Here is a 7,922-nt window from a genome sequence, read left to right on the forward strand (position 1 = left end):
GCGATGGCATCATGGTCATCAATCCGTGCACGATATCTGGAGAATGTAGCCAACAAGGACGACCCACCATCCCTGTGACTATAACTGCCAAGCTAACCAACGATCCACAGCTAGCTAGACCAATTGGCATTTCACTGCTGTCTCGTGTATGTGCTTTCAGCGTCAATCAGATGCGTGCTGACACTTGTGCTATAGCTCTTGATCCAGAGATGATGAAGTACTCAACTCGATCTGGCTGGCCAGCAAGCACGTACTGTTCTGGCATTATTTTTGGTAGAGGAAGAACTACTGGTCTGAAGTTAAGAACACACGCCCGTATAGTGTGCGAGATCGCAACGTGTGAGCCAACCGCTTAGAAAAGTCAAGCACTGGCTAGGACGACAAACATGTATTCGAGCTAACAATGAGTAGTTTTAATTTGTTGCACATATGTTAGAGCTATCAGCAGTACTGAGACAAGTTTGTCTCGTCGTTTTGGGTAACTCCCTAATCACGTTACTAATTGTACAGACAAACAATAACGTCGTTTCCCACCATGCAACTGAATGTGAGTTTAAAAACCAATAGGTTTGGTGTAGGATGTTGGATGTATTATTAAGCCTCTTGGACAAGTATAAATAGATGTACAAGAATTAACTCAAAGTACACGTCAAACAATAAATATATTCTATCTCTATCCTATATCTCCCTAACCGAATCTATACCATACTCTAACATCCCCGAAGACGTAGCAGTAGCGTCATGAACGGTCAAATCCGAGAGAAACCGAAGTAGAACCATTGGGCCGACATCCCACCATAGTAGTAACGGGAACGCCGTGGATGGTGTAGGAGCGTGGAGGCTTGGACTATGGAGGAATCCCGCGAGGTGCTCAGCTGAGGTGGGATCAGTTTCGATCTGTTTACATCTGTCCGTTGTGTTGCTTGCTACCGAAGACATCGACGATGTTGTGCGTGCCATCGAGATCGGATCCTTGTCGCCTTCAATTCCCACAGACGGCGCCAATTGACAAGGTATCGACTTGTCAATGCCTACAGATTGTAGACTAGGGTTTTTAGGGAAGTAAAGGGCAAGTAGATTTCGAAGATTCAGCCGGAAAAGTACTCGACGACTATGAAAACTAGGGTTGTGTTGACAATGAAATCGATCCTCTCTTTGTCCCTCGACTCCCCCTTATATAGGAGGCGGAGCCGAGGGTTTCGTATTACACAAGTTTACAGATCCCGGGAGACTCTTTGAGTTCGACCCGTAAAGTTACAAATCTCTTTATTCCTAATACAATTCTATCTTTTCTTATCAACAACTATTTGGCCTTCCGAGCTTCGTATTCTTCGACTCGTGGGCCTTCAGTAAACCCCGGGTACCATCTTCGGCAGGCCCATCGGGGATGCCTATGTCAGTAGCCTATTGTGCGAATGTCGAGGTATCCGAGAGCGTTAGGTCCTGCAACCTTGACCGAGGTAGCCGTGCCTGGTGTCATCACGGTCGATGTCATGGTCAGGTGCCAATGGTGAGGTAGCCGCACATGAAGTCACAGGTGCATAGTGCAGGCGGAGAGTGACGGAGACAAGTCGTTGCAGTCGTCGAACATGAATGTAGATGCCGGAGTCGATGCAGCCATGCACCGTTGGGAACGAAGGCATACTCCAATTTTGCTATAGTCGAGTGCGCATAGAAGAAGTCGTTGACACGGACGAGGAAAACATAGATGGAGCCAATTCCTACGAAGACATTGTCTAAGCCGATGAAGACGAGACGCCGAGCAGAGCTTGCAAAACCCAAGGACGCTTCATGGACGAAGGCACGTTCACGTGTTGCTAATACCGGGCGTGCAAGGGTAGGAACCATGCATCATGAACCGTGCGTCGTTGTCATACAGACTAGCAGTAGTTGAAGTACATGAAGTAGTCGAAGACGAGATGATGATGATTGCGACGAGGTTGTGGTGGACGAAGACGTAAAAGGCGGACAAACCAACGACAACCTGGAGTTGTCATGCTGGGTGCCTAGAATGGCGAAGGGGTACTCGGCGAAAACCTATGATGACCAAAAAGGGCTATGTAGCTTACCCGTGGAAGCACAACGGTGATATGAAGTAGGCAAGAAAGAACCCGGTCGGTGTGACGAAGACCATGCGTGAACACTAGTGAATCACGCCAACGGAGGCAGCGTGATGGTAGCATAGGGTGTCGGTGCGCGGGGATAACGAAGGGGATAGCATGTAGCGATGCTACACCCTCAAAGAGCGGGGCCATAGTTGTAGGGTGAGTTGGTACATCAGCTAGAGACCACTAGCAGCGTACGGAGTCCTCCGGAGTCGGTGCTGGTGTCGATGTAGAAACGTGCAAGGGTGATGGGTGGTGGGTGACTCAATTTGATCTGATCTATGATCGATAAACCAAAAAAGAATAGTCGGTCAAGAGGCCGACATAGAGAAAAACCAGGGTAGCCGATCGAGTCGGTGGATGAACCCTGCTAGCCTGCTACGGGTCACGCATCCCTCGATGAAGATCATGGAGATCGACCTTGGAGGGGGGGAGCGGCGCGGAAGTGTGTTGTGTAGCCGGGTCAAGGATCTTGCCGCTCTAATACCATGAGAACGAATAGGTTTGAGCTATGTGTTGGATGTATTATTGAGTATCTCTAACGAGTATATACAAAGGTACAAGGATCAACTTGGAGTACAAGACAAGGAACAAATCTTATTTTGATCATATGTTTTCTCAACCAAATAATTTTTCAATAAAGTGTTTTATTATTTTTTAAAATAAGTCTTACACCTAGCATCTGCATCACAAGGACGCACACAACATCACAAATCCAGACGAACAAAAGTAAAATAAAAAAGGCACACCACAAGTTATCCTCTAGAAACTGCCTCGGCGCCTAAGGCTACGGAGGACCAATTCAAACACTACGTTGACATCTATGTTGGATAAAAATATGCCTCGTCGTTTCCACAAATCGTAGAGACACCTCCATAAACATGTCTCGATTCTCCACAAGTTGAACAGATGACCAGACAAAGCAAAGCCATGTACCGGTAGATAATCTGCATGAGAGAAGAATTTTTTTATAATTAAATACCTTGTGATTTCTACATAACCACATCGACCAAATAACGGAAAGTCCCCCAACCTAATTAATATTTTAAACCTATTATCCACACGAACGCTTCATGACGAATATAAGGTAGAACCTACTTGTATTACAAGGATATCTTTTGTAAGGATTACTCCTCTACAAAGATACCATGCAAAAAACTTTAGTTTTAGTGTCTTCATTTTCTAAATGTATTTGTTATTGTCCACTAGCACCTTCAGATGGATTAAAGCACTATACATGGGTTTCGCAGAGAACTTACCACCGTTAGACAACTTCCATCGAAATGTGTCAGACCCTTGCATCAACTGGACCAAAGCCAAACGCTGCAACAATGCATTCCATGATGCAAGCCTGTTACCAACTAGATCTTTTATGAACGTCACATTTGACGGGAGGACTCCAATACTTTAGCGATTGTATCGCTTTTGTAACGAACAATGTTTTATAAAGGTGGATATTGTTCTTGGAGTATGGCGTTACCAAGCTACTTATCCTCCTAGAACATAATTTACTAGTGATCCTGAATTATAAAGGAACCATATGGGAAGAAGTATTTTTTCGTCGCCTTTCGGTAAGCTCAGAAATGGAAATCTCTAGGTTTTCCAATAAACTTAGGACCATGCACGTGAGCCGATATATTTCCTTTTTTAGAAGAGTTTGCCACACCCCTACGATGAGTTTCTTAACAGAATATACCATACTCTATAAGAGTTACACTTTTCTTTAAACTATGGTTGCCAAAGCGGGGCAAATCTTACATTGGCTGATGAAAATCAATGCAATTGAGGAACATGTACGCATGAACTGCTCTGGAAGATGATCAAAGACCTGAATCTTCCGGGAGAAACAAATGGGAAAAATGAAGTATGTATGTTGAACTGTAGGAGTACATTGTATTGCACAGCCGGTAATATATTCAAGCTAGTAGTAGTATCTGTATCTACTGCGCGAGGTAGTTGCCAAGGGCCTCCTGGAGCACGCCCCGGAACCGGTCGAGGTCGACGGTGATGTTCTGGCCGTCCATGAGGGTCTGGCGCATGAACCCGAAGCCCTTCTTGTGCATCCCCGTCGGGTTGGTGAAGATCTCATGGTCCCTGGGGTACTTGTCCTTGAGCGAGCTCTCCTCCACGCCGATCTCGTACTGTATGTACCGGAGCCCCATGGCCTCCGCGGGGTCGCCGTAGTCCATGTGCGCGATCCACTGCAGCCCGCCCCACGGCACCACCTGCACCAGCGTCGCCCCCGGCGGCAGGAACATCATGTTGGTCAGCCCGGCGCCGTGCACGCCCACCAGCACGTCGGCGGAGTTGATCTCCGCGCCCACCCGGGAGAGGGGTCGCCCACGTCCGACTCGCTCATCGCCGCCTCGAACCCGGCGCCCTCCGCCGCGAGGATCACGTCGGCGAGGTTGAGCAGGATGCGGGTGCGGTGCCTCGCGATGATCAGGAGCCGGGGCTTCCGGCCGGTCCCGTCGGCGACGCGGCTCGGCGCGTCGCGTGGCAGGGCGAGCGCGCGGCGGACGAACCGGGTGAAGTCCGGCGTGGCGAGGCCGTCCACGCTGCGGTCGCGCTCGATGATGAGCTCCCGGTGCGCGCGCAGGCTGACGATGGCGTGCGGGAAGCAGTGCACCTCGCCGGCGGCGGCCGCCTTGGCGAGGTCGATGGGCGCGTAGCGGGAGATGGTGCGGAGCATCTTGTCGTACTTGACCAGCCACCAGGGCGCCACGTTGGTCATCACCAGCTGCACCTCGCCGCCGTACTTGTGGATCGTGTTGTAGAGCGGGACCAGCACGTCGGAGAAGTCGTGGAAGATGTTCCCCGTGTAGCCGCCGATGGAGAACGTCACGGCGGGGACGGTGTGCGTCTGCGTGCACTTTGGTGGCGCCGCCGAAGAAGTGCGCACCGTGATCTCAGTGACCCGGCCCATGCACGTCTCGTCGCCCTTCCGCTGGTACGGCCGCACCTTGTGCGACTGCCCGGGTGTCGCCGGGTCGACGACGACGATATAGGAGGATGTGTTGGCATCCAAGCGGATGTCGCCGGAGAAGTCGCAGATGTCGGCGCGGCGGTCGGAGAAGTCGCAGAGCGGCGGTAGCGGCGTCGTCTGCTTGATGATCGCCGGCGTCTGCTGCGGCTCGTCCTGGAGCTTCATCGTCCGGCCACCGACCTTCTGCGTCTCCTTGTCCGAAAACAAACCTGAAGAGAGACCGGCACGTTAAGCGCGTCACGATCACGAAGAGTCAAACTGCATTTGGGAAGAAGAATTCCCTGTTTTGCGTGCCGTGCCGTGCGAGCACGATGCCGGTTTGGGCGGTTATAGTCCGTTACCTGGCACTGGCAGCTGGTCTGGCTGAGTCGCCGTCGTCGTCTCCAGCACCGCCGGCCGCGCGGTGGTCACGGCGGCGCCCATGGTCTGCGCTGGCAAGTCGTCGTGGTGAGCCGCCTCCTCCTCCTCCGTGGCGGTACCTGCAAAATTAAAATTAGTTCGGTTAGCACGTCAACGCCTCGCACAGCGCGGGGCACACGCCATGATTCGCTCCTTTTTTCGCTCGCGCACGTCGTGGACGCACGTTCCTAGCTAGTTCGTTCCGGCCATGTGCGTTACCTTGTGCCGACTCGTCCTGTACGCCGGGTTGACGATCCACGGTACCGGCATTGAGGACGTCGCGCTCCGCCTCCTCCTGCTCCGCTCTCTCGGTGCCGCCGGCGCCGGCGCCGCCGATCCGCTCCTCGATTATCACCGTGTCCTTAACCCCTGCGAGCAGCCAAAGTGCCCAACCATAAGATGGTAATTTAAGATTCTCCACAACCACAAGGCCTCAAACAAGATTAATTCCGGCAGAGTAACATTATGATACATCGGTCGTTGTCAGCTATACGTACATTCTGTCTCTGTCCTCTCGCCGGCGCTCTGCTGCGGCTGCCGGCCATGGCTCTCTCCCTGTGCCCCTCGCTGAGGCACGACGTCCACCAGGAAATCCCGACCTCCTGAATTCAACCCGGCCGACAAATAAAAGAATCCGTCACCACTATGCAAAGCACAAAGATTATACCGTGCTAAAACTGGAAGAAATTCAGTGGTGTGAAGCAATTGTGAAGTATATCACGTACACGTACCTAGTTTGGGCGAGGTCTTGACGGTCTTGATGGCGGTCGTCGGCGTCGTCTGCGTGCTGCGGGCTTCTTCCAGCCACGGCTTGGGGCTCACTGCACGCAACATGGCTATCAGTTTCAAAGTTCACAGTAACGGCAAGATGAAAATACGGCCAGAAGGCCGGAACAATGCCGGAGAAAAAGGGCCGGCCGGGGAGTCGCAAGGTAACGTACGCGTGTCGAAGGCGCCGGCGTCGGGGCGGGAGGAGAGGAGGAAGGTGACGGAGATGAGGAAGCAGCCGACGACGATGGACAGCAGCCGGAACCGCTGCGACTCGAACCGCACGCCCAGGAGGCCGCCGCCGCCGCCACCCTGCTGCTGCTTCATGCCGCACAAACCAGCTCCCGGCCGGCCGGAGCTTCTCTATCTATAGCTACCTCGCCGCCGCCGCCAACCTGCTGCTAGCAAGACTGCTATGCGTCACGAGCTGTCTACTACTAGTTTAATTGCTCGTGTTTCTTCTCTCTGGGGATCGGTGAAGCTTGGCAATGGCGGAACCTCGCCGTGCGTGCCTAGGCTATTCAAGTGGCAGCCTCTTCGAGACAATAATACGGGAACGCGGAGCGGGGCTGCTTATATTGTCTTGCTGTGCGGCCGTGCCCTGTCCCGTGGAGCAAGGCTAGGGTACCGACACTGCGATTTCGGCAAAGAGGACAAACCACAGAAACAATATCTCCCTTTTGAAAAGAAAAAAAGAAAAAAAAATCTCGCGCGCATTTTGTAAAGAGGAAAATTACAAGCATCCGCATTGATCGATGCATGCAAACACAAAGTTGCAAAACATATGATGGTACCAAAAACAAAATGACATGTGGTATTATTTTCACCTTTTAATATTGACGCATGTAAATATGGATACTTAAAAAACATCTTATAATATGAAATCGAGGTAGTATATTTTTTTAAAAATGAGGTAGGCTTGGCTTCCGTATCGAGTGATCGGTGCCGCAACCGGATGTACTACATAGTTTTTCACCATTGGAAAAAATCTCGCACGCCGGCCTGTGAAGCCGGTGATATGCTTGCAGCATAGTTTTTGTAAAGAGGAAAATTACAAGCCTCTGCATTGATCGATACATGCAAACACAAAATTGCAAAACATGTGTTAGTACAGAGAGCATGTGGTATTTCTTTTCACCATTGAAAATTGACGCTCGTAAATACGGATACTTCAAAAACATCTTATAATATGAAATGGAGCTAGTATATTTTTAAATAATGAGGTAGGACCGGCCTCCATATCGAGCGATCGGTGTCGCAACCGGATGTACTGCATAGTTTCTGTACCACTATATTGTCATGAGAAACATTTCATACTTTTGCACTTTAAAATTTTTCAGTGGCGTTTTCATATGGAGTAATAAAGTAGAAAACTCAAATAAACATCATAACTAGTCGCTGATAGAGCACCTATTTATTGCCAAGATAGCATTGACAAATAGTAGAGTAGTTAAGCTTCGATGCGTGGGTGTGGGCTTGGTGCAAGAGCATGACCCGGCCATGTTCTCTCCTCTCGTCTCGCCCGTTCTAATTCCAGGACCGCACCGGTGTACTTCTGTGTGTTGTGGAGGACCATGCCTTGTTGAATTTTCCTAGGCATCTTCCTTCTTCAATCACCACGTACGAGTGGAGGCCACGCCTGTAGAATTCTTGATCTATGACGG

The 7,922-nt window shown here is 50.6% G+C and overlaps 1 pseudogene; it reads right to left on the reverse strand.

Moving 5' to 3' along the window:
* Positions 1–3,816: 3,816 nt before the first annotated feature.
* On the reverse strand, positions 3,817–6,586 carry LOC124665179 (annotated as a pseudogene).
* Between the last annotated feature and the right edge of the window lie 1,336 nt (positions 6,587–7,922).

The sequence above is a fragment of the Lolium rigidum genome, chromosome 6, assembly GCF_022539505.1.
Source record: "Lolium rigidum isolate FL_2022 chromosome 6, APGP_CSIRO_Lrig_0.1, whole genome shotgun sequence".
Classification (NCBI taxonomy): domain Eukaryota; kingdom Viridiplantae; phylum Streptophyta; class Magnoliopsida; order Poales; family Poaceae; genus Lolium; species Lolium rigidum.